Source organism: Pipra filicauda, unplaced genomic scaffold, assembly GCF_003945595.2.
Source record: "Pipra filicauda isolate LSUMZ 115617 unplaced genomic scaffold, ASM394559v2 scaffold347_size1265977_pilon, whole genome shotgun sequence".
NCBI classification, from domain to species: domain Eukaryota; kingdom Metazoa; phylum Chordata; class Aves; order Passeriformes; family Pipridae; genus Pipra; species Pipra filicauda.
In genome coordinates, this window is record NW_024104473.1 from 78,384 (window position 1) to 106,009 (window position 27,626).

General features: G+C 43.1%; 1 long non-coding RNA gene across 1 annotated transcript; it reads right to left on the reverse strand.

Annotated features, from left to right (window-relative positions):
• Window positions 1–685: 685 nt before the first annotated feature.
• LOC114002958 lies at window positions 686–27,588 on the reverse strand. Its single transcript, XR_005564678.1, has 6 exons — window positions 27,515–27,588; window positions 23,492–25,610; window positions 20,380–20,490; window positions 16,591–16,704; window positions 4,912–4,993; window positions 686–3,332 (listed from the first exon to the last, which is right to left on the reverse strand). It is a non-coding gene; the product is annotated as an uncharacterized LOC114002958 (long non-coding RNA).
• Window positions 27,589–27,626: the final 38 nt, after the last annotated feature.

Consider the following 27,626-nt stretch of genomic DNA (forward strand, 5'->3'; position numbering starts at 1 on the left):
ATTTCTCGTGCCTGAGGGTGTTGCAAAAGTAAAGGATGGAAAAAAACAGCCCCAAATTACCTCCACAAAATCACACCGTGGTAGACACAGGAAGAGAACTGCAAATTTCTGCCTCATGAAGTGGCTCTAATGTGTGTTTTATTTGGGCCTGCTGGATTTCACTGGCACTTGGAGATTGGATCAGGCTCTAGGAAGCTTAAAATATGGAATTTAATATAGAAAGACAGACATCTATTTTCTTATTAGTTCCAAATTCAATAACTAAACCCAGCTCCTATAAAAATCTTGAATTCCAGCTGTAGCCAGACTTTTTCTCCTGTCTGCAAAGAGCAGCAGAACTGAAAATACCCAAACACATCATTTAGGAATAAAATAGGGAATGATTGTTTAAACTTAAAGATCAAATTATATCTATGGAGCTGTACTGGGTTTTCAGGGTGAGGTTTTGGTAGGGGAGGAGGCTACAGGAGTGGCTGTAAAGCTTCTCCCACGTCCAGTGGAGCCAATTCCAGGCAGCTCCAGGATGGACCCACCACTGCCAAGGCCAAGCCCATCAGGGCAGTGGGAGCATCTCTGGGATAAAATAATTAAGAAGAGGGAAAAGTTATCTTGCAGGAGCAGCAACTTTGGAGAGAGGAGTGAGAAATGGGAGAGGAACAGCCCTGCAGACCCCAAGGTCAGGGAAGAAGGAGGGGCAGGAGGTGCTCCAGGCACCAGAGCTGAGGTTCTCCTGCTGCCCATGGGGAGGCAGCTGTGCCCCTGTGATAATTCAAATTATTAAATAGATTGACAAAATTATTAGCTTAGATTAAATGCAATATAAAGCCTATTCTTGTCTTCATAAGTATTTTACCCTTCTGTAGCAGTTCTCACAGCTGTGTCAAACCTGGGAGTTCTTCAGTCTTGCAGCACTGATGAAATGGTTTTGCAGCTAATATATTCACAGGCTGAGTGGCTGTAGGGTTTAAAAAAAAAAAAAAAGGGGAAAAAAAAAGGTCACCTCCATCTTTTCAGCATTAATCCATGACTGAGCACATGAGAAACAACTCGGTCATCGAGGTTAAAAGTAGATGTGTTCAGATGAACTGCAAGCAAACTTCCCAGTGTAGTGCTAATTATAGCAGGCGTGTGAACAGCTAGTAAAAAAGGGCTTTTTTTTTTATGCCTTTGTTATAAAATATCTTCCTGCCATAATTAGGAGTCTGCTCAGCAAGTGGAGGAGCAGAGACATCGCTCTGCCCCAGTAGAGCTCCTGACACTGCTTTACCAGCTTCTTTCTGGCTGGAGGAAATTTAAAGGAGGTTTAAAATGAAATACTGAGTGAGGGAATGGAAAGAAACAAGAATATCTGATTTTATTTTTTTTTTTTTAGTTTTTTTAATTTTTTGCTGAGTGATTATTCAGAGACACAAAGGCTGACAAACCATAAACCATAAAGTTTAAGTACTTTAGTGGTTGCTTTTACCTATATGGAGTGTAACTCTGTAGCCAGTTGCCCACAGTAGTAACTCACCTTAGTTAAGAGCAAATTTAAGCACTTCTTTTAACCTAAAATGTCATTTTTTCGGCCCCAAAAATGGGGAGGTTTGGGGTGAAAGTTCCTAAGTTTGGGGGTTAATCATTTTTAATGGGGGACTTCAGGACATGGGGGGATATTTGGGGAGATTTGGGGATTCGGGGGGGGGGAACTGGAGATATTTTGGTGCATTTGGGGCAGTTTTTGATAGGATTTTGGGAGGGTTTGTGCGATTTTGGGGAAATTTGTGGCATCTTAGGGGCATTTGTGGAAATTTTGATGGGATTTTGTGGGTATTTAAAGTGGATTTGGGGGGAGTTTGGGGGGATTTTGCTGAAATTTTGAGTGGAATTTTGATACAATTTTGCCGTATTTCAATGGGACTTTGGGAGATTTGGGGAGGGGGAGGTTTCAATTGGATTTGGGGAGGTTTGGGTGGATTTGGGGACAACTTTGATGGATTTTGAGGGATTCTGCTGGCTTTTTGCCCCTGGGGACACACCCACACTATTTCCCTGACTCCACAGGAGCTGTGGGTAAATGGGAACAACTCCAGGCCCTCAACCCAACCCTCTCCAGCAGTGGAAAGTTTCTGTGCTGATATCTGGGGGCACAGGGCTGATCTTTTTGTTCCATGACAAGAACAGTGTCCTGTGATTTGTGATTGCACAGGGACCCCAACACTCCATTTCCCTACAAAAACACATAAATTTCCTCCAGAAACCTGAGACCTTCTGCCTCTTAAATCAGTTCATCATCCCCTCACACAGAAGGCATTAAAAATCTGACATTTTATATTGCAACCTAATTAAAAATTTTACATATTTCAAGACTGTTTATGATATTTTGCACAAAACCACTTGTAAAACATCATGTTGGGAAGTTTCTTTATAGATGTCAATGGGTATTTTAATAAAGCATGTGATTTAATGAAGCATTTACTCTCTTTTTCCATGAAAGAGTAATTGAAATGTTAATTCAAATTGGATTGGACAGATGCAAAACCTGAGTAATTGAATGCAAACAAAAGAAGAGGAGGAGGAGGAGGACGATGCCAAGTTGAAATCTTCTGCAGAAACAAGGGAATTGTGGTTATCATTCCCACTCTTTAATATTTTCCTAAAGGACCTGGAAGGCTGAGAAATAATTACATTAAGAAAGCTGGCAAATTAATCTGTTTTGGGAAACATGGCTAGCACCAGAAAGGCAAAGAGTGGAGAAATGGGGAGAGGGAACAAATCAAAAAGGCCTAATTTGGACACATCTGAGGTTGTGGCAACATCTTAAATAATACAGGCGGTGGAAAATTATCTAAAACATTTGAATAAAGGAGAAAATAGAGAAGAAACAATCAGCTGGCAGTGATGGAAACCCAGTTAGAGATAGGTGGAAAAACAGGGTTGAGCACTAACACGTATAGAGCAGCACATCCACACTCCTGCTCAGCAGAGGAATTGCTCCAATAGGAATTCTTTTCTCCAAGAAGATTCCTGGAGCAAATTTCCAGGAGCACTATGGAGGAATTCCAGCCAAGAGAAAATGGGAACACATGGGAGATGGATGAGATGTGATGGGTAAAGGCAATCAGACACTTGAGTGCTTTGTTAAAAGGGGCCTCAAGGACTAAAATATCTGTGGGAAGAGAGAAGAATTAGTTTACAGCACCTTATGTATGTTTGTTTTTTTTTTACATCAACCAACAGCTGAACTCCCCTTAGTCTTTATTGCAAGGTAGGGGTTATTATAGAAAATGTTATCCCAAAAATGGAACGAACCTGGATCTCTGAAAGAAAAATGAGCGATTCCTCGTGGGCAGCTGAACCGTGGCATTATTGAATAAAGAGGGAAAAAATGAGCAGAGATTAATGGACTGAACAGCCATAAAACTTCCGTGAAAGTCTTCTCAAGGAGTGCTGGAAGCTTAAAGGAGCCTTGAAGAGGTGCTGGGAAGCGGAGAGTCCTTTTGCTGGCAGTTGGGCTTGCTTGCATCATAAATCTGCTTCCCAGCTACGAATTACAGCTTGGTATTAGATAATTTGAAGCAGAAAATTCAAACATCTTCCCCTATTTTTATGTATGTAACTGGCATCTCAATCAACAAACGTAATTGCTTGTTTTAAAGAACATTATAAATCACTCTCCCCTCTCCCTGCAGTTTTCAGAAGAAGTATCAATTTCTGCTCCTGATTTTTGAAGCTGACACGTTATTAGCATCATACATTATGTCTAAAACAATCGGAGGAAACAGAATTGATAAAACAGAAATAGAAAGCATCCAGAAATGAAAAAAAAACTAACCCAATAACACGCTCTGAAACATTCATCAAAGCATATTAGCAATAAATTTTAATCAGCAGTGTGTCACTTCCCATTGAGTGAAAGCAGAGAGGCTCTGCTGTTCCCACTTACTGACATCATATAATCAGCATTACAGAAAAACTGGTTATCAGGTGAACTTTCAACTTAAATCAGAAGAAAGTAACAGGATAAAATGAAAAGTGAAATGGGGAATATCAGTGCAGAGGAATGGATGGCCAAGAAGCAAATTGCACCAAGCAGGTACAGCTACCAAAGAGGCATTAAAGAGCTGGAGTGAGGGTTCAGCCCTATGGAGTCAATGGAATTTTTCCCAGCAGCAAAAGGCTCCTGGGGTGTCCCCGAGGATGTTTAAGGAGCCAGGCAGGCAGCCAAGGGTGCAGTTTGGAGCTGATTTGCCTTTGCAAGGCTTCCTGAAAATGGGCCCAGGCAGTGACTCGGGAGAAGTGAAGCATCCTGAAGACTTCCCCAGGTCAGCACTGACCTTCCCACCTTGGGATCTACTGGGGAACTGAGCCTTTAGCTGGAAACCTGTCCCAAAAACGAGGGCTCTGGGATGCCATGATGCCATTCACAGCCAGGCTTCCCAGCTGAAAGCAAATCGTGGTTACAAAAAAAATCCCGCGGTACAAACACCAATTAATCTGCAGAGTGCTGTTGGTTTGTAACAGCACTGCAGGCAGAATGGGAGCTTCAGACAAAGGGCTGTTAGGGAGACCCTCCTGCTGAGCTACAAGGTGAAGAAAGGACCCCCTGGCTTTCCAAAATCCTTCTCAGAGAACAGTCTGGGTGCAGCTGGATCCAATCCTGGTCCCATAGTTGTCTAAAAGAGTCTATAGGTGTAATTTAAGCTTTATGCTTAAAGGATTAAGGATGGAAACCCAAATACATTTATGTGAATAAAATAAATTATTTATTTAAATTGATGATGATGATAATGATTAGACTAAGAGATCTTCATCAGAATTATTTACTACACAGTACAGGGAGTTCTAACTATGAGTATAATGCATTATTTATTGAAGCAATGATATTAAAGCCAGAAAAACAATTATCAAGTAGAGACTGATGTCACTCACCCATCCCAATGGACAAATAGGAATTGTTGGAGCTCCCTCCACTCCAGAACAGTAAAGCAAAGGGTAGTTTGCCCTTTTCCACCTAAAACCAATATTTTAAGGATGATAACTGAGCAGGACAGGTATTACCAGCACAGATATTCTCAGCAGAAAGAAACCGTTTTTCACAACTCCATCTTCTGCCATTTGAGGAACAGAAACATTTAATTTTACAACTCATGGCAAAGTTTTGACTCCAAGAACCTGACTTTGAGAGTCAAAAGATCTGCATGCAAGAGATTCAGACCTTGGAGAAATGCTCATTATCTTTCACCTTAGCACTGCTATGAATTATTAGCAGTCTGTCAGTAAAGTGTGTTCTGCCATAATCCAACTTTATGATACACACAGAGAAGGTTCTGAATTATATCTGTACAGCCAAGCCAAGTATCACATAAGATCAAATATTCACATTTTAAAATCCATTCTCTTATTGAATACTTACAGCATTCACGCAGGAAAACACTGACTTTTTCAAAAACATGGAGCCCAAACTAATTACTTGATTAAAATTATACACTCACAAGCAAAAATCAATTTATATGGTCGAGTGCCTCACTGCCATTTAACAACTTTGCTTTGTTTCTTATGCTCTAAGTGATAATGCTTTACTGATTGAAAGAAATTACCTGCTTTGGATCATTAAAACATCTCAACATTAAAATGCAGAGATCTGATTGAGAGCTCTGCATTTTTCTTTTGCTGAAAGAGTTAGAAAACCCTCTGCTCTGTCAGACTTCATCATACACTGCTTGCATTGTTCCCTCTGTGTGCCCCACCTATGGCTATAATCTTTAATGAATGGAAGGACTTAAAAGAAAAGTTACTAATAGCATTCTGAAGCTATCAATTAAAACCTGAAGTGTCCCTCCTTGCACTGAATGTCTCCCTATATTTCTGAAGGCAGGTAATGATGGTAAGATCCAAAGTAATCCATCCTCAACGACTGCCACTCCCTGGCATTTGATTGCCTCGACACAGCAGATAAATTCCAGTGGCTTCACTCCAATTTGAGGCACACGAGTGTGAAGAGCACGGGAATAATAAACCCAGTTGCCTTGGAATGGCTCTGCACGTGGGAATGGCTGCAGGTGATGCCTCTTTTTGGGCTGTTAACACGGGCAAGTGGGTCCCACCTTTGCACCGAGGCCTCTGTGATCACAAAAGAATTTAAAATAATCCACAGACACCTAGGAACAGAGCTTAATATCAGGGCTAGGCAAATAGCCAAATATATGTGCTATAAGCTGATTAGCCACGGGCTTCCCTGAAAGGCAGTTTTAATCGAGGGTACAAAGGAGCCTTCAGACATCCCCACCTTCATGTTCACTGACTCCACCTTGCTGAAGAAGCTGGCACAATTTTCTCCTTGCCTAAAAAACATGTCTAAAAAACAGAACTGAGAGGAATGTAAACCAAAGCCAAGGACAAAAGGCAGAGAGGACGTGAAAATATTTGCCGAGAGCAGAAACCGAAAAGAACAGAGAAACGATGCAAAACAAAAGAACTCGTTAACAAAATCACCCACAAATAAAGGTTAAGCAACAGTGAAAAGCTTTTATCTTCACCCTACATGGAAATCAACTCTAAAACTCCCTCTTGCTACAGGAAGTGCCAATCCCCCTCTACATGAAACTGTCCCTTTTTTGAAATTCTCTGCTCCCCAAGGGAACTGGTCCCAGGGAGGCAATCTCAGATTATGGCTAATGTAAAAGTCAATGGATTTGCAAGGGGGCATTCTCTTTTCATCAGGATAAATCAAAGATATGGTTTCAAAGGGGAAAAAAAAGATCCTACCTGCTGCATATGAAAAGACCTCAAGCATATTTAAGTCTGTGCTGCATCACAGCTCACACTGTCCTGGGCCTGCCAGCTCTTCCCTGTGCTTGTCTTTGGAACAGCCACAATTCCTGCTGTATTTCAATCTTTTCCCAGGCCCAGGATTCAAAGCTAAAAGAAGAATCATGAGAAATTATCTCCCCAGCTTCTCAGCCGAGGACGCTTTAACTTCAACTTGAGGCTTTCGGCCTCAAAATCAGCATTTTGGTGTTTCCAGAGGTGTGAGCACACCCTGTGGTTCCCTGGACATCCATATGGACAGGGGGCCAGGCCACTTTGGAGATCCCACCTACTGCAGGTCCAAACCTGTAAAGCAAAGCCAGGGAAGTGTCTCCTCTTGAGCCCCTGTAGGGGAGCAGCGTGGAATCCTCAGGGCACACAAAGTCAGTGTCACCCCACTTTAAAACCCGAATTCTTTTCAAGTCTGAATTGCTGGAAAATGAGCTCTAAGCCCCTGGAATGCAGCTTGGATTCCCAAACCCTAACGAGGTTTCATGGTATTAGCTCCAGTACCCTAGTGTACATTTTATCTCAGATACACCTATTCCTTCTCTCCACAGCCCTGCAGTTGTAGCTGAACCCAGGATTTCAACTCACTTTGAGTCAGAATCTACCAGGAATCTCTTTTTCCTCTCATAGTCCCTCTGCCACGTTCCACTTCCAGAGGGATGCAAATTAATTTGGGATTAAAGCTATTATAAAACCCAGTACTGCTGCATAAACCCACAACCCATTGAATAGACAGCAGGTTTGCAAATTATTGATCATCATTTTCAGTCTCCTGGGAGCAGGAAACAGGCTCATTTTATGCACAGAAGGTAAAAGTTCCTATTTATTCTCCTTTCATTTTTCCTCCTGTTAGCCAAGTTGTCTTATTGAAAGCCTAAACCGAAGTTTTTACCCTTTCTGATGCTCCAATATGTCAGTGTCCTGGGGTGAAAACTTCTCCCAAGCCTGACAAATTATTTTACTCGGTGACTTTTTCCCTGTGCAGGCTGAGAGCTGAGAGGATCTGGGCCAATTAGGGCACTGCAGAGAAGTGCTCTTTGCCAGGAGCAGAGAGGAGAGGTCAGATGCCACGGTGGAACTCTGAGCATCCCTCCACCAGGTCAGCTGGAGCTGCCCTCCTTATCTCCACAAACCTCTTCTAAAGGCTCCTCTTTCTTCTTTTAGCAGCTGAAACGGGCACGGAGCAGGTGCCCCCCAGATGTCCCGGGGACTCCTGTGGTTGTCCCGTCTGGAAATGTCAACCCTCTTCCCTCTGGCACAAAAACACCCAACTGAGTGACCCCAAGGACACACCAAGCTAATTCTGCCGTTTATTAGCCTCATAAATATTTCTGAATACTCTGCTCCTTGCATGTAACACTTTCCATGCATTACTGCCTGTGGGAATTTAATGAGCTCTCCATTAAGCCCTGAATTCCCTTCCCTTTCGAGCTGGGATATCCATCACACTTTGCCACAGCTCCCCTGGTTGGTTTAGGAAAATATTTAAACCTCTGACCTGTGTCTGTTTTCAGTGACATCAATAAAACCCTGCTTAACTAATTCAGTGGAATGTCACAGAATCACAGAGCCATGGAATGGTGTGAGTTGGAAGAGACCTTAAAGCTCATCTCATTCCAACCCCTGCCATGGGCAGGGACACCTTCAAGCAGCCCAAGAGAATGACACCACCAGAGTTTCATTCTTGTCAAACTTGATCTCAGTCACTCATTAGGGCATGGGAATTTTTATTTAAAAGACAGACAACCATATCAGACAGAGATAAGGAGCAAATCCCATCAAATTTCTGAACACAGTCGGAAATAAAAACTAGTAAATTATGGTAACCTTTCAAACAAACAGGCATTGCTTAATGAAGTTACCCAAAAAAACCCAAGGGAGATAATATGGGAACCATGACAAAAATACCAGCACTGTTTAAAATCAAATCTGCATCACATCACTTGAATTAGATCAGATGTCAACTAGAAGTGTATCAAACACAAAAAGTGATAATTTTTTTACTTATTAAGTAGCATTACTTGTTTCCTTTTCCTTTCCACTGTTGCCCAGTGTTGAGAGAGAGCTGCTCATTTCACAAGACAATCAAATCATCAAATGGTTTGGGTTGGAAAAGGTCTTAAAGCCCAACTAGTGCCACCCCCTGCCATGGGCAGGGACACCTTCCACCAGCCCAGGTTGCTCCAAGCCCCGTCCAACCTGGCCTTGGACACTTCCAGGGATCCAGGGGCAGCCACAGCTTCTCTGGGCAACCTGTGTCAGGGCCTCCCCACCCTCCCAGCCAACAATTCCTTCCCAATATCCCAATATCCCAATCTAAACCTACTCTCCTCTCCTCTGAAATGAAACAGCTGAAGGGCAGAAAATGCCAAGTAAAGAAATCCCCTTAGGCAACACCTTCACACAACATTTTGAGTTCCTTTTAAGGGGAAAAAAAACCCAGAAAACAAAGTATCATGGGCAGATTTCCAGACCTGAGGGGGAAGGAAGAAGAGATGCTGATATTTTATCTGTTCCATGGAGGTAACATAAGTAGGTTGAATGTCTTACTCTGCCCAAGTCTGAATCCTGACTCCTCTAAAGGCAAGAACCCCTTGGCACAGCCTCAGACACATTTACATGCAAGGAAGCTCCTGCTAACACTGCTTAACTTTACATAATAACCATCTACTGCAGGAAAGAACTGGAGTATGGGCAAGTATTCCTCCCCTAGGCAAGAAAATCAGCATTTTAGATCCATTTTAAGTACATTTTCGAGCCTTCAAAACGAAAATGTTCCATTTTTCCCAGTCGTGGGGCTGGGGAGAGGCACCTCCAGTAGTTCTACCCACTTCCCTTGGGAGCACAAGTTCACAAACTGTGGGCAGGAACTTCAGGGGATGGAAAAGATAATTAGAAAGTGTTATTGTCCTTTGTATTGTTTTCACAGCTGAGGTATATATATATATATATATATAAAACCATACATATTAAACCAGGGACTTAATTTACTCACAAAGAGAGTAATCTCTTCTTTTTGTCAGAGAACTCACTAGATTACAAATTTCCCATCAACTTCCCTGGGATCTGGAGTTGTTCTCTGCTTTCATGGACCAAGCAGAGCGAGATGGTATTTTGAAGGAATTCCACATTTATTTTGAGAGATGAAAGGGAAATGTCACTGGAGGAGTGAAACATTAATCTATGAAGAGCTTTAATGGGAAAACCCAGGGCTTTGGAAAGAAAATGGTGGGAAAGAAACCAGGTGGGAAAAAGGAGCTAAAGTCCTAATATTACCACGGGGTCAGCCTTCAGAAATACATCTGAAATAGGGCAGCAGGGCAGGCTGGGAAGACTGAATTCCCTAGGAAACTGTTCTGGAATATGCTGGCATTGGATACAGAGGCTAGAAGAAAGAACACACATCAAATAACTCCAGGATCTGTGGCTGCAAGAAAGAGTAAATACTTTTAAGAATTCCTTGATTTTTAATTCCAGCCTAGGGAAGCCCATCTGAAGGAGCTCAGCTGACCCTGCTCAGGCTGCAGGTTTTCACTTAGATCCACTTCCAAACTCCAGACTCGAGGCAGGTCCCAACCTGAGGGTGAGTTTCACCCACTGGAAAGTTAAAGTTAAACCTGCAAAAGAGAAATCACAGGTGGGAAAACCACATTATTCCATGTGGCCTTTGATCCAAATTTGGTGAGGCTCCGAGATGAGCACCGAGAGAGAGAGAGATCTAGAGACAGAAATTCAGGATGTCTCCGTGAAATGGAATCAAAGGAAATCAAGAACAATAAATACATCTTATACACTCATGTATGATAAGTGAAAATTACCTCACTCTTGGGTTTTTTTCCAATTCAATAATTCAGATTTATTCGAGTTTATTCTTTAGCAGCAGGTCATCAGAAGAATATCTGTGATTTAATCTGTCTATGTGCAGTTTACAGGTGGTTTGTGATGCTGGAAACCAGAAAAAAAGGGAAAAGAAGGGAAAAGAAAGGACTCATCCACCATGAGCTAAGAGTTGCTAATGTAGGAGTCATGGATTTGCTACATTTCAACCTCTGAAAGTTGTGCAGTCTCATTATATTCAAAGAGTTCAATCCTTTGATGAGACATGAAATAAAAGGATTTTTTTTAGTATTGTTTCCCTTGTTATTATCACTCTCCTGCTCTCAGGCCCACAAGCTAAAAACCACAAAAAACCAACACAGTTGGGGAAAGGACAGGAATACTTTGAACATCTGTTCTTGCCCACAGAGGAGAATTTATCTAAGAAAAAGGTAAAATAAATTGTACTGTGTTTCTATTTCCATTTGAAGAAGAGTTTCTGCAGATCCCAGATTCTGCACTAGTTTGTAACTCTCCGTATTTGCAAAGAAATCCCTTGCTCTGGATTCGCTTGGAACTGATTTTTCTCTCTCTTTTTTTCCTTGAAATACCTCCCCTTACACACAATAAATGGGGCTGAGCTTGAAATTCAGGTCAGATATTTGAAGCCAAACCCTCTGTATGAATCCCAAACTTTTTGATTAACATTCCTCAAATTCTCACTATATGTAGTCAGACATATAACTAGAGAGGGGGGTTGGGGAGAACCTCTCAAACTTTCTCCTCCAAGCCCTAAAAGCCTCGTTCATGCCAAAAGAGCAGCTCTTCAAACATTTTCCTGCCCTTTTCCCTGCAAACCTTTCATTTTTGGGCTCAGTGGATCACACAGTGATTAGAGAAGCTGCAACAGTGCTCTGGGTCTTCTCTGCCCCTGCCTTTGCACCCCCAGTGAGATATAACATTTGATATTTAAAAAGCTGGTTATGAGCACATTCTGGGAAAATTCTGCTAGAAAAGGGTCACATTTGGCTCTTTGCTGTTGATATTTTGATTCTCTGTTTGGTTTTTGATAAAATGCTGCTGCTGGATGACTGGAATGCCAGGGGTTAGCTGAGCACATGATCCTCTGCCCACCTCAATCCAGACATTGCAGCACCACATCAGGAAAATTGCCTTCTTTAGGAAAGCGTGATAGATTCTATTTCCAGAGTTTGGCTGCCTTGTTTGGTTGGTTTTGGGGGGTTGGTTGGTTGGTTTCTGCAGGTTCTATTTAATCCCCTCAGTTTGTTATTGATGAGCTGCACTGCCCACAGGCTCAATCAGCAAACCATTTATGCACCTTTAACTTCTCTTGACTCCCGTGGATACTTCAGGATGAGGAACTCACTCAGATGTTCCTCCAAATTGGAGCCAGGCCTTTTTTTTTTTCCTTCAGCAGGGGCAGCTGGAACAGCTCTGAACCTCATTCCTCAGTCTGAAGAGGAATGGACTGATTTCCAATTAAACCACTTTATCAAATCTTAAAATATTCAATAAAGCCACTCACCAGGTTCACAAATACAAAACCAACATTGTTGCTTTGCCCTGATTTCCACAGTAATAAGAAGATGTGATGCAACACCAAGGGAAGCACTGTTTGAAATGGCCACAAAGCACAAATGTGGAACCCTTGTCTATTATATTTTCCGTTTTACATCCTTGTTCTATGCTTTGTCAGAGACATTTCTGTCAAATGCTTTTCTGAAATGATATTTTTCAACTCCATGCAATTAATAAGAATTTAGAATGCTGGCTGTTCCTGAGACACAACATAACTTTTACAGTGATTTCCTTTTGATACTACTCCAAAATTAAATCCCTGGAATTAGAGAGACAAAGGTTATTATCAAAGCTCTCAGACAGAATAATAAGCTGATACCAGTAACCACCTTTTCTGCAAAGTGGAAACAATAATTTTTTGTAAGAATTTCACATTTACATACAACTAGTCTGAATTAAATGTTGATCCCTTAATAAGTAAAATCTGCTCACTGGGGTTGCAGAAAATGAGGCTCTTCAGGGAAACTCTTAGGCATGGAAGCAAAGCACAGGAAAAAGCATTTATGGCAATGTTACAGGGGTCCCCAGTTAAGTAAAAAACTGTCCAGTCCACATTGGCCAGACTGGAAAAACCATAAAAGCTCTTACACTGTGCTACACATCTCAGTAACCTCAGTAAAACCCACAGGAATTCTTATATCCTTCAAAATTTCTACCTAAAATGGATTATCTTCAATAAATGGATCATATTAGAACCAGTGCCTGGGAAATTAGAGGGTTTATGACACTTTGTGCACGAGTTCCCTCACTCCCAAATTGTCCTTAATTCTCCCTCAATTCCTGCTCTATTGACCAACAACTGTGCTTCCCAGAAAACCAACTGGATTTCCCCACTGTCAGAAGTGCTCTGGAAACAGCCTTTGAGACTTTCTAAACCACCTCCCATAAATGATCTGCTGTGCTCAAGTCATTGCACAAAGAGCTTGAGAGGGTTATTGTCTCCTCAGCACCTCCAATAATCACTTTAATGGGAAATACAGGGAAAGGTGTTCAAGTGGTGAGGGTTTTTACTCCAGGCATTTGCTCCTGGAGTGGGAGAGCTGGCTCTGAATGCAGCAGGTTTTCCTCTGCTTCTCTACAAGAGATGTAAAATCCAGCACTGAAGAAGCAGATTGTAAGAAACAGCATTCAGGAACAGGGGGTGTGACACAGGCAGGAAAATAATGCCAAAGGACACGTGCAAACCCCAATTTTCTGTGAGTCTCTGTGATTCTGAAGCAAATAACATTGTGTTTCTGCCTGAAGCAATAAAACACCAGGAGGAACTGTCCAACACAAGGCAGCAGTTGGTTGTTTATGGGGCCTGAGTTGATCCTCACTGTATGATCTGTGACCATGACACACCACTGACAGTCACTGAGGGGATGAAACCACCACTCCCCTCTTCCCCCCCCTCCCCCCAAAAAAAATAAATTCCAAGCCTTAATGATTTTTAAAAGTACAAAAACTTGCTTCTCATTTCAATTTTTCATAGAAACCAAGGCCAGATAAACCCATAACAAAATAGGTGAATGTTATGAGGTTGGAAATCACAGAATCCCAGGATGGGTTGAGTTGGAAGGGACCTTAAAGCCCATCCATTTCCATGCCCTGCCATGGCCAGGGACACCTTCCACTAGCCCAGGTTGCTCCAGCCTGGCCTTGGACACTTCCAGGGATCCAGGGGCAGCCACAGCTTCTCTGGGCAACCTGTGCCAGGGCCTCCCCACCCTCACAGGGAAGGACTTCTTCCAGATATCTCACCTAATTTTCCCCTCTGTCAGTTTGAACCCATCACTCCTTGTCCTGTCACTACAATTCCCGGTGAAATCTTGTGCTCAGCTAAAGGCTCAGTTCAGGTCTCCTGAGGAGTTCATGGTCCCACTGTGAAAAGCCTCACTGTGCTCCCAAAATTCCCTCTTCACGAACCCCAAGAACTATTTTATGTTCATTACCCAACTCATGATAAAGCAGCAGAGAGCGGGGAGTTACTTGGGTGTTCTCTAGAATTATGGCATCATTAAGGTGGGAAAAGACCTTTCAGATCCCCAAATCAGATGCTCAATGCAGGCCCACCACCATGTTCTCCACTGAACCACAGCCCAAGCGCCACAGACATCTAATCTGTCCCCACCCCACTGCAGGATGAGCTCAGTTTAATTTTGGAGGCTGTAAAAGAAATCCAGGGCAAGTAATAAGAAGCAGAAATCCCAGGCGGGTTCCCCCCCTTGCCAATACTTTTCCACACAGTTTATTTCCACACCTAAGTACCACAAAAAAATCCTAATTTCTCAATGGCTCTGCTGTAAAGAACTGCCAGGAGTCAACTGGTTTTGCTATTTTTTTTGTTAAAGACACAGAAAAATAATCCCAGAGCAGAAAGCAGGACAGCACAGAGGTCACACTGTCTCCCTTCCACTGGAATTTACATGGAATACTAAACCATGAAAAAATTTAGATAATTTATGCTTGTGACAAAGGTTGTAACAAGAACAAGAAATGGAAGAAGCTAATTCTTCATATGGGAAACAGTAAAATTATAATTCACTGTAATCGCTGCCTTAGATTTTAATTTTCTGGTTCCCCTGGGCTCCATAGCAGGAGAAGCTGAAGGACCTCCCAGAAAAATTAAAAAGGAATTTATATCCATGAAAAAAATTGACTCATAAATAGTTACAGATTATATTGCGAGTTCTCATCAGACCTGATAAAAGCAAAGCAGAAAGCCTAATTTAGCTTGTCAGAGCTTTTTAATAACGGTCCTTTCAATTAAAAATCTGAGAAATGCATAATTGAAAACTCCTATTGTTTCCAGTAAACAAAATTGTGGAAAGAGCTGCTGGAAAACAACACCCCAACCAAATCTATTCTTCCCTCTGATCTGTTTTCTCTCCAATTTTACTCAGTTTCGAGCTCAAAGACTGAAATAAAAAGCAACCCATCATTAGCCCAGAGAGTGCAGCACATGGAGCAAAATACAGATAACAGGAGCCTTGTCCTGCCAGTGCCCAGCAGGGACACCACACAAAGCTCAGACATTCTGCTTTTGTCTCCAGAAATGTGTTCACTGTGATGACAACAGAGAGCTGGGAACTGGGAAGCTGTTGGAACTGGCCCCCTGCTATTTTGGGGCAGCATTTCTGGGCTCACACAGGTCTCACTTGGTCTGCAATCAATGAAGGGAAGGAAGCGAAAAGGAATCAGTGAGACAACACCCACACTGAGCCAACTTTCAAATCCCACCAGTCAGAAAGCCTCAGCTTTTTCACTCTCTTCCCCACAGCAAAAAAAAAAAAAAAAAATACCCCACAACTGTTTAACAAAAGCTGTTAGGGTTGTTCAAATCCCTTTCCCAAACACAGGGAATTCTGAGGTGGAATGAAGCACCTCGAGGAACACTCCTTTCACTTGCTGCCTGTCAAAGAGCATCTTGGCAGTATCCCAAGGAAATTCAAAGGAGGCACATCCCACATTTCACAAGTGCTCTGCCACAAAATGCTGCTTTGCCCACTTCTTCAGGGCCTTGGTTTCAGCAGCAAGTAAAAAAATAAAAAGGAGAAAAATAATAAGAAAATGATAACTGAGAAATGACAAAGTTTGGGTTTTTTCTTAAAAGGAACCAGATTCCTTGGCATTTTTAGCAGGAAGTAATTTGATTTTAATGAAAATTCATTCAATTTATCTATTCATTAGTGAAAGATGATTAGAGGGATGGAACAGCTCTCCTGTGAGGGCAGGTTGGGAGAATTGGGATTGTTCAGCCTGGAGAAGAAAAGGCTCTGGGGAGACCTTATAAGAACTTTCAGTGCCTAAAGGGGCTCCAAAGGAGCTGGGAAGGGACTCTGGACAAGGGCTTGGACTGACAGGACAAGGGGAATGGCTTCCCACTGCCAGAGGGCAGAGTCAGATGGGATATTTGGGAAGGAATTGTTGGCTGTGAGGGTGGGGAGGCCCTGGCCCAGGTTGCCCAGAGAAGCTGTGGCTGCCCCTGGATCCCTGGAAGTGTCCAAGGCCAGGTTGGACGGGGCTTGGAGCAACCTGGGCTAGTGGAAGGTGGCATGGGATGGGATGGGATGGGGCAGGGGGTGGGATGGGATGAGCTTTAAGGTCCCTTCCCACCCAACCCATCCTGGGATTCTGAGGGTAACATGACTCTTCACCTCCATCCAGTTCTGAACACTCATGAAAAAGGATGGAACACTCTGGGGACAGGGAGTGCTTCTCTCCCAGGCTGAACAACAGCTCTGCCATTCCAGAGCTGCCCCTGCCCCATCCCATGAGGAACAGAGCTGCCAGTCCTACAGGAGGAGCAGCTGACAGCAAAAATGCCTCCTTAAGGATGCAAAAAGCTTTCCTCTTCTGCCCATCCTTTTCCTTGGAGTCCATCAGAAAACCAACCTGAGAAAATCGTAGAAAACTGGTTTATTTCTTGCACAAAGAGAATGAAGATTGTTGGCAGGAGCACAGATTTCTGGATAAAAATGTGGTTTTTCTCTCTCACACTCGAGCTGGCTGGGAAAATAGAAAAAGAGACTCATTTAGCTCTATCTTTACTAAATATTTCTTTTGGTTTTGCCTGAGGTTCCTGACTGTGCCTCTGTTTTTTGTCATGTCTTTCTAATAAACTGCATAGTTTACATTGTATTTTTTCTGTTTGCTGGATAAACCCACAGTTTGTGAGGTTTCAAACTACCTCACAAAGTTGAACTCATACTTTTGTACCTTATTTCACAGCACCTTATATGCATTTAAGGCATGTTTTTCCTATGCCTCAGCCCCATAATTGGGCCAAACTGACCAAACAGGGTTTGGCCACAGCAGTTCCCTGCAGATTTCTCTGTCTCTCTCCAAGCAAACACAGAGTTCATCTCCCTCTTCCCACCAAAAACTGCAGCAAATCTTAATTTGGAGCCAGCCAGTGCAGCAGAAAAATGGGCTTTCTGCAATAATGACACACTTAAAACATTTGAGAATCGATCATAAGTAAAACAGAATAAAGAAAGGGCACCAATTCAATGCTAAGGAAGTATATCCACAATTTTTCCCAAAATACTGTGGCATGTTTGGCTCAGTCAGAACTTGGTACCTTTAGGGTCAGTTCTCCCCAGCTGCAAAGTGTGTCAGTTGGAGTTGTAGGCAATAGCTTTAGTATTTTATTTTTTTATTTTATTTTTTATTCCAAAGAGGATGGTTTGCCTCCAGCTGTGAACTTCATCCAGAAGGCTAAGTATCAGTGGCAAAGAAAAGAATAAAACTGATGCACAAGACTAAACCCCTTCTCACAAGAAACAACCTGATTAGGCCTTTATTTACTACAGCATGTAGATAGATTGGAATTATTTTCTGTAATATTTTACTTTCAAAGACAGTTCCTTTTTCGTGTTTCAATTTGCACTGATATAAGAATACATCTTTTTTTAAAAAAAAAAAAATACCCAACACCTTAAAAGTATTTTCCTACTTCCAACAAATCCTTTTATCTAAGGGTGAGACCAGGTTGTTACTTGAGATTGTTTGCATAAAATCTCATTAGCCTACTGATTCTACTTCTAACACCTTAGGTAGTACTTCATTACCATGCAAATAAAGACAGGCTTTTCACATGTAGCTTGATGCAGGACTGATTGCTCTCTTTTAGGTAGCACCAGCAACAAAACCCTATTAATGAAAGTCATCAATAATTGCTCAACAGGTGAAAGGGATTAGATTCAAACAGAGCCTCTCTCATCACCAGAAATCTCCTTTACCCCTCCAAAACATAAATTCTGTTGAATACCATCCTCAGGAAGCTGAAAGGCACCGAGTTTCATCCTTTTCTCCCACAGAGGGACACAACACAGTCAGGGGAAAATATTCTGAAATTCAGAGTGAAATCCTGAACACAACAAAAGCAGTGGGGTTTTCAATGCTGGCTTCTTCCCCCACATCCCAGCCCTGTGCCTGTCAGCCAGTTCCAGTGATGGCACCATCTTAATTTAAACACTTCTCACATGGAAGATCAATGCTTGAATGTGGCACATAGAGTTATGGAATGGTCTGGGTTAGAAGGGACCTCAAAGCCCATCTCCACCCCCTGCCCTGGGCAGGGACACCTTCCACTAGCCCAGGTTGCTCCAAGCCCCGTCCAACCTGGCCTTGGACACTTCCAGGGATCCAGGGGCAGCCACAGCTTCTCTGGGCTAGATGACCTTTAGGGTCCCATCCAACCCAAACTGTGCTATGATTCTGTAAAATCCTATTTGCACTCCAGCAGGCTCCAAAGCTGTGTTGTTTTAACCATAACTGCCCTCCAGAAATTAAGCAGAGCATCACTGGGACTCCCCCTGGGACAGACACCCCAACAACCCCCCCTGTGCCCCAGAGGATCATCCAAACCCTCCTGGAGCTCTGGCAGCCTTGGGGCTGTGCCCACTGCCCTGGGGAGCCTGGGCAGTGCCCAACCACCCTCTGGGGGAAGAACCTTTGCCTGAGATCCAACCTGACCCTGCCCTGACCCAGCTCCAGCTGTTCCCTGGGTGCTGTCCCTGCTCACACAGAGCAGAGCTCAGCACTTGCACCTCTGCTTGATAACCTTATTCGTGAGTAGGTTTTGCACATCATCCCAGCAGGCTGGGAATCAGCCACCCTTAATTCCTTGTGCAGACTGGGAGTTGAAGAAGATGAGAATTTTGGTTTGGGGGAGGCTTTGCACAAATTTCACCCCATTAATAGTGTTGCCTCTATTAACGTGTCTGTGGGGTCTGAAATGGCAGCTCTTGGGTGTGACCACACCAAATGCAAAGCAATAAAATCACTGCTCAGTCAGGCCCAGGGGGTTTCATACTTCATGCTGGGTTTTCTCTCAAGGCATTTTTGCTCCAGTGAAGCCAGCTGCATTTTGCTGCCTTTCAAATCTGCTTTGTGGATTTATTTTTTCCCCTCTCCTATCTGGTTTCTTTCCTGCTACTTCCCAGATCTCTGCTGAGCTCTTTCTGAAGAACACAGGGCAAGAATTCCTGCAGGGACACCTTCACCATCCCCACCTTTGAGGTAGCAGATCTCTGCTCTGTGTGAGCAGGGACAGGACCCTGGAGCAGCTGGAGCTGTGTCAGGGCAGGGTCAGGTTGGATCTCAGGAAAGGTTCTTCCCCCAGAGGCTGGTTGGGCACTGCCCAGGCTCCCCAGAGCAGTGGGCACAGCCCCAAGGCTGCCAGAGCTCCAGGAGTGTTTGGACAACGCTCTGAGGGACAGGGGGGGATTGTTGGGGTGTCTGTGCAGGGCCAGGGGTCACACTGGATGGTCCTTGTGTGTCCCTTCCAGCTCAGGACATTCCATAATTCTGATACCTCTGTGTGATAATGGGAGAAGGGGAATGAGAAGAGGGAGAAGGGGAGGGAGACACGCTGAGAATTCACTGCTGCTTGAGCTGAGCTCTCCAGTTTTGGGAAGCAATGAGAGCACTGAGTCATTTCCTCCCCAGTGTCACTGCACAAAAGCTGTCCAACGTTTTCCTATTAAGAAAAAATTCTTTCCAGGCACTAATTTGCCACGTGGCTCAGTAACAAGGCTCAGCCGAGCATTTATCACCTCTGCACTCAGAGCAAGCTTTGCTCACTTCTCCTATCTCTTCTTTGCTCTCTTTCCCTGCTCCCTGGTGTCCCAGGTGTTTCCTTTTCCTCTGGAGGGCTGTGGCTGAGCAGTGGAGAGCAGGGACAGCACCCAGGGAATGGCTGGAGCTGTGTCAGGGCAGGGTCAGGTTGGATCTCAGGGAAAGGTTCTTCCCCCAGAGGGTGGTTGGCACTGCCCAGGCTCCCCAGGGCAGTGGGCACAGCCCCAAGGCTGCCAGAGCTCCAGGAGGGTTTGGACAACGCTCTGAGGGACAGTGGGATTGTTGGGGTGTCTGTGCAGGGCCAGGAGTTGGACTGGATGGTCCTCGTGGGTCTCTTCCAGCCCAGGATGTTCTGTGATTCCATGAACCAGGATCAGAGATGTGCAGAGAAGAAATACAGGGATGCAACAAAAACGCTGGAAGGAGCTTCCAGCACATTTTTCATAACATGTGCAAACACAGGCACAGAGCAGCAGCAACACTGGAAATGTGGCTGTGAGAGACAGTAACAGACACACCTCTTTGAGCAGAGTGCCAAGTGAGGGGAAAAAAAAATAAATTAAAAAGCCCCCTAAGATTTTAAGTGAAGAGAACTCTTACCCATTCATCACAAAGTTAGGATCAATGGAGCCTTTGTGTAAGCAGACAGGACTTGGCTATGAATTTCTCCTGGCCAAAAAAGAACCAGGAATAAAGAAAACATCAAGAAACCTGGCAGGTAAAAAAGAGAAAACCATTTTGATCACATAGTAAAAAGCATGTGCACTGCATTTTTGGATTTTTTTCTTTCCTAACAGCTCCAACAAGTCCATTTATTGTTCACTTTGTCTGCTCCTTGTTGGCAGTGAAAATAGAAGGAGGAGCAGCAAGATGTGTGTGGCTACTGTATTTATTGGTGTCCTCAGCTAGTTTTGCCATCTTCTGCAGCCCAGAGAACTTCTAATAATTGCTGAGTTTCAAGGTTGAGCTTTTCCCTGAATTAATGAGAAGAAATACACAGTATTTGGGGAACATGTTTGTGAAAAGAGGAAGGAAATTTCATTTACATGGAATGAATTGGGCCCAATTTCTGCAGCAATTGGGAGCTGAAAGGCAGAGCTTTGCTATAATGCAGTTTGATTACCATTGTTGGCTTCCTTTTCATTACTTTATCCAAGAAGCAGTAGAAAAAGCTAAGAATCTATTATCAAAAACTCCAGCAAGGTGGGGGGGAGAAGGACTGAATACATGAAATAAAAAAAAAATTTAGGTGTTTTGAGAAAAATCTCCTGCTTAGAAGTAAAGGGTTTACTGTTGCTTAATCACCAAGAAATAAATATGTAAGAAATTCTGTTCTGTCTCGTAAAAGCAAAGCAAATTAATTCTGTAGGTATATCTATAATAATGATGATATTACACAACTCAAGCAAAACCAGCTAATGAATCCTACTGACTAAAAACACCTCGTTCAGTTCTTAACATTCCAGTCACAACTGCCAGAATTTCCAGTTCTGCTGTCAGAAGATAGAGATGGCATAAAAGGAAAAGCAAAACTCCTAGAAAGTCACGTGTAATATTTACTAATCACTACAAATCGAGAAAGATTTAAGAATTCTCGTGCCTTCAGCTGCCAAATATCATCTGAAAGGTTTTAATGCTTTCTAAGACCCTCATTGCCCTTTCACTTGCAAATTTTAGACAGGATTACATTTCCTTGGTTGGTTTCTTTGCACAGAAATTGTGCTTTAAGCAAGTAATCAGCATTAAATGATTAACACAGACAAGAAACAAACAATACAGACAACTTTCTCTGTGTTCTCTTCTTTGATGCACTTCAGAAAACAAGAAAAATTAAAAAAGCTGATGGAAAAAAGCAGTGCCAGAGCTTACCCTGAAAATCTGTGGCTCTTTCCTTTGGGATTTTTCGGGTTTTTTTCCATTTTTTTTAAGCACTATAACCCAGGTATCAAAACTTGTATTTGATAAGTCAAACCCAGACCATTATTGGGTGAATATTAGGGACAGGGAGGGGAACAGGAGACAGAGAGGGAAAGAAGAGAGAGGGAAAGGGGAAAGGAGAAAGGAATCAGCCCATTGGTTCTGAAAGGGTTACTTTTGGACAGGTCAGTGTTAATAAACATAAATACCACCTGGTACCCCCTTGATCCCAAGCTAATATATGTTAATATGCAATTGGGTCTGTGTCCAGGTGAGTTGTTCCTATTCCAATTCACTTTGAAAGCTATTAAGTTAAATTGGACATTTGCAAAACTGTGAGACAATTTGCATTCCTGCTTAGAAAAATCTATAGTCTGAGTAAATCACCCTCAAAGCCTCCTCTCTGTTAAACTAAAATACAAGGCTGAATATTAAAAAGCAAAACTCACCTGTTGCCAGCAGTGATGGACTACCTTTGCTTAAAAGACATTGCTTAATTAAAAACAAATGGGGTTAACATGAATTAAAGCAAGGACCTCAAGTGCAATCAACAGTCAAGTCAATCTGAGAGCGGTGTGACCTTTAAAGGAGAATGTTTTCACTAGTTAAACACATTTTGGGAAAGAAATATAAGGTTAGGAAAAAAAAAAAAGAAAAAGACAAGGGGCTGTTAATAGGCTGTGAGAAAAGAATCTCTAGAAAAGCAATCTTGCACCTGGCAAGTAAGGCAAGGACTTATATTTTTAATGAATATTTTCTGTGCACTTTCATTTCTCCTCTCTATATTGTTGTGCCCAACTGCCTAAAGTTAAATCAAAAGAGGCACTCACCGGGGACAAATAACCCAAACGAGCCTAACAACAACAAAAGGACTGTTATCCACAGGAATAACAAAACTTCTAAGGAAAAAACAAAATCAGGGGGCCATTAATTAGAAAATTAGTTCCAAGCAAGCCAGCAAGGTTTATTTTTATGTGTAAAATGGGAATGTTGCTGTTTACATCTCTCGGAGGTCTTTAGTGATGCTGACTGTGAAGAAAGTCAGAAAGGCTCAAAAATAAAGGGATTTTTTTCCACACTTCAAGGCTCAATGGCAGAAGAACCAACAAATTCCCTCTGAACTTCTCCACCAGAACATGAATAATGGGGTTTATTGGGGAAAGGGGTATGAGAGAACAGCTGGGTGTGCATCTGGCAGCCAGCCAGGGGTCACCTCAACCCACTGTTTACCCATAAAGGTTCCTAAAAGCTTGGGAGAGGTGTCTTTCTCTCCATTCTGAAAATTCCCAGTAAAGGAGGCTTTGGAGGATGCCACGCTGCCAGCCCTGTCCCCTGGGGAATTTCCATTAGGGCAGGAACACAGGCCTGTGAGGAACTTCCCAGGGAATGAGTGAGATGAGAAGTTTTATAGCAGAAAACTTATTTCGTCTCTCACAACTCGCTTGATTGCTTTTTCCATTATTATTGGAAAGTCATTCCAGAACCTCATTTCCTCTATCTGTGAGCAAACTTCTGAAGTCCAGCCTGAATTTATGAGCAGACTATTTGAAACCACTCATTCTTATGCTAACATTTCCCTATAACTTTCTCCATTGATTACTTTTCTCTCTCAAGTGCCTCTCAAGAGAAAGTCTATCGCCTGTCAACCTTAATTTCACGAGGTATCATCATATAAAATAGGTCTCCATTTCTTTGGTCAATCTAATCATTTTAGAAAAATATGGGACATTTTTCAAGATAAATGTTTGAGAGTTAGGATTTAACATGAGTAATTGCACTTTGAGTCAGAGAGCACCTTAAGACAGGGGCGGCCTTTTGCTTCCATCCCTCCTGCTCCCTTCTTAAAAGGGACTCCTCCAAAAGATGCTTTAATGAGTCTGAACCGGGGAATAAACCCTTAGAAACACGTATCATCAACAAACAAAATAAACCAGGAGCTGTCCTCTGTAATACAGCAATTTTCAAGGATTGAAGCACACGATTCTTCCCTTTCTTTCCAAAACAAGGGTTTACGCACATCTTTCTTTTCTCAGTCTCAATTTAAGGCTCTCTTCCGGGGAATAAAAAAGGTTACAAAGACTAACAGACATTTTCTCAGGAAGGTTTTCAGAATTCCAGATGGAAGGTTGAAAGGTGGAGATCAGGTTGGTCACGCACAGTTCCCAAAGCCAGGAGAAGGACTGGCACAAGGAGTGCTCTGTCTGCACACTGAAGGAAGAAAATACAGAGTCCTTCATTTACTTCACAAAGTAATCTGTAAAGAGAACAGTTTTCCACTATACAAAGTGTTCTGGTGACACCTGCAGATTCCAAAATACCAGTGGGTTTTAGACAAGTCACAGATATTTTTTGTGTCTACTCTCTGTGTCTTTTCTCTGTGTGGTTTCCATGGGTCATGTTTAGACTAAAAAACAATCATAATTTTTCAGGTGTTTGCAGGATCCTACCTTTGGGCCTGGAAGACTCTGAGGTAACTGCACCCACCCCACCCCACTGATGGGAACTTGCTGGCCCTATGGAATGCTCTCCTGGGATAGGATGACACCGTGAGTGAGTGGGAACGGTAAGAAGGGCAATGCCACACAATCTGATCTGCTCTGGAAAACCACAAACACTTCAATTGAAGCTAAACTAGCAAAAAAAAAAAAAATAATAGACTTCATGAGCATTTTAGAGCTGCTATAAAACAGGGGAAGACAAAAGTTGGGCTAATTTAGTGCTTTGTGAAAGGTCACACAAGGTTTGTGTCAGACAAGAACACAACCCATTTCTTCCACACCACAAACATGAGGCCATTCTTTCCTTCTCCAGACCAGGGTGATTTGTCTGTCCAGGTCCTAATTTACAGAGAGAGATCACCCATTTCCACTCCTTCTTTTCAAAATTAGGTAAAAGTTAGAAATCAGGTTGCACATGGTGTCCCCACAGAGATTCACTGTCATCTGAAGTCTCCCTGATGTGAGGAGCTCAAATTAATTTACTGTCTTTCCTGGTGTAGACAAACTATAAACAACATCATTTACTGTGACCCGAGGTGCTGTTTCCCCTTCTTATTTTTCAGGTATGTTTTAATAAGCTTCAGAGAAATCCAAATGCAGGAGGAGACACTGAGTGACAAGAATAATTTACTGAGACTTGGAGATTCACATCCCTCTTGATTTTAACACAATGGCAGCTTTCACTGCCTTTAAAAAGGAAACTGAGGAGCTCTGCACTCTGCAGTAGCCAGGCTTAAAACTCTCTCCAGGCACTTTCAGCTCCTCTGAAGTGGCTTTGTGAGAGGCAAACGCGAGGTTGCAGAGTCAGGAGCACCACAGTCAGCACCGGGACCAGGAGGGGATTTAACACAAACTGCCAAAAAGGGTAAATGAGCCCCAAATCCCCCTGTGTGGAGTCAGAGGTGAAATAAGGAATTTAACAGAAGTACTTGCTGCCAACAGGATCCACAGACCTGGCAGAGCAGCTGCTCTGTACCTGGGCTTCAGGGAGACTTTGGGGAGCCAAGAAGAAAGTCCAAGCCTTAAAAGCCAAGCTGTCCATCCCCACCCCAAACCTTTCCTCCCTCAAGTGTTTTGAGAGCATTTACTTCACTCAGGATGTCTGGCTCTGAGTTGCAGCCCTTCCCCACAGCTTTGGAAGGTTTTGAGAGTCTCTCTGAGGTTACAACAGGAGCTCATTAACCTTCTCCCTGTCGGGAGAGGAGGAGGAGAGCAAGTCACCTCCGAGGAGGATCTTCAGTTCGGTCCTCTTATTAAACTGATGTCTGGCAAGTCAGGAGAGGAGATCCCACCTTCACACAGAGAGGGTTGTGGAAGATCATCCTTTGAAGGCACAGCAGGATGTTCTCAGGTCACACATGTGCCGTGAGCCCCACTGAGGAATGAAAATGTCAGCAACAGCAGCCTCCTGGAACACTCCCAGAGCAGAGAAAATGTGATATTGTTTATTGGCATCATTGCTTTTGCCCAGAGCACAGACAAAAAACTTAGTTTGGACAAAATACCAGTAAATGAAACATGAGAGAAACAAAATGTTTTATTTTTATTATCATTGCTGTTCTTATTTCAGAAGGAAGTCACGAGGGGGATTTCCCATGAAACACTGGTTTTCTTAAAGACCTTCTAATATCAGACTGAAACTACAGCCAGCCGCCACCACCACGGGAAGAAAAAGAAAGCCAAGGCTCTAAGGAAATTGCAGCACTTAAGGACACTTCGGTTTTATCACCAGGCAGGGGGGAAATGCCTGATTTCCTGGTGGCTGCTCTCTCAGCCTGATCACAGTGAAGGATACTCACCCTCCGACCACCCTGCTCAGCATCCCTTTTCACCCACCCCTTCCAGCTATTAGCAAATCCTCAGGGAGTGTTAATTGCTGGCTAATTCCAGGCTGGCTGCCATTGGCAACGCTGAGATGCCAAAAGCATTTAGGAGCACTGATGTCCAGGATATTTTGGAACAAAAAAAAAATAAAATGCTTTTAGAGCCTTGTCTATCACATGGCATTACTTTTCCCTTCAGCAACTTTAAATGCAGTAACTTGTTCTGATCCTGAAAGGACACAAACCTGGCACCTCCAATCTGCCAATCTGTGTGTATTTTGCTGGCTCAATTTATCAATAATACCAGAGTGTGAATCAAAACAGCCAGGGCACAAATGCCTGTTCCCTTCTGCCGCTCAAGAACAGAGAGAATAAAATCCATTCAAGGGGTAAAGTGCACAGTTAACGCTCAAATCTGCTACATCAAGAGGTCCCGAAGCCTTGCCTAATGCAAACCCCCTTCAAAAATACAGAGAAAAGTACAAAAGAATTTCAATTAAGAGAGAAATACTGAGTTTAAAGCACACTCACGCACTACTAACAGGGTTTTGTGGGGGAGTAGCCATAGCAAAATAATGCTCTAGTGGCTTTAAAAGAAAAACAAGGTGAAATCCCACATGGGTCCAGTAAAATCTGGCACTCTATTAAAGAGTGGGCTCTGAATTCACCCTCTGAGTACATCCCACCTGAGTGGGCTCTGAATTCACCCTCTGAGTACATCCCACCTGAAAAGCCCAGACACACAGCTATGTGTCTGCTCAAACACACATCTTAATTCCAAGTTTAAATACTTGCCATGCAAATACCAATTTAATGCCTGTAAAGCAGTTAAAATCCAACTCAGAAGCCTGTGCACAGAGTAAGCTTTATCTGTCTCACATATGAGGCAAATAATTGACAAGCTGCTTCCTTTCTGCAAGACAAAATGTTTATCACAGTGTTTCCCAAATCAATACCAGAGAACTGCAGCCAACTGAGAGGCCTCTGATACTTAGACCAAGTGGTGGAAAGTACTTTTGCTCGCAGGAGGCATCCAGCAAAACTTGTGACCAAAAGGGCAAGAGAATCACAAGAGGCTGCTTATAGACTGCCAAAAACACTGGAAAGGTGGCTGGCAAAATAAAAGAAACCAAGGTAAGCAGCATCATCACCATTTCCTTTTCGGGAGGAGCACAAGAGCATAAAAACATCAGGTATCAGCAAGGAAAATGGGAGAAAAGAGATGTAGTGGGTTGACCCTGGATGCCAGGAACCCACCAAAGCCTCTCTATCCACCAGCCTTCTCAGCTGGACAGGGCAGGAAAAATATAACAAAGGTTCATAATTTGAAATAAGGTCCAGGGGAGATCCCTCACCAAACACCGTCACGGGCAAAACAGACTCAACATGTGGAAATCAACTGGATTTGTTATGAATCAAAGGCAGAGCAGGGGAATGAGAAGTAAAACTAATCTTAAAAACACCTTGCCTCCACTCTCCCTCCTTCCCAAGTCTTACCTCCTGTCCCCCAGTGGTGCAGGGAGATGGGAATGGGGGTCACAGTCAGTTCACCCCAGGTCATTCCTGCTGCTGCTCAGGGAGAGGAGTTGGAGTCCTTCCCCTGTTCCCC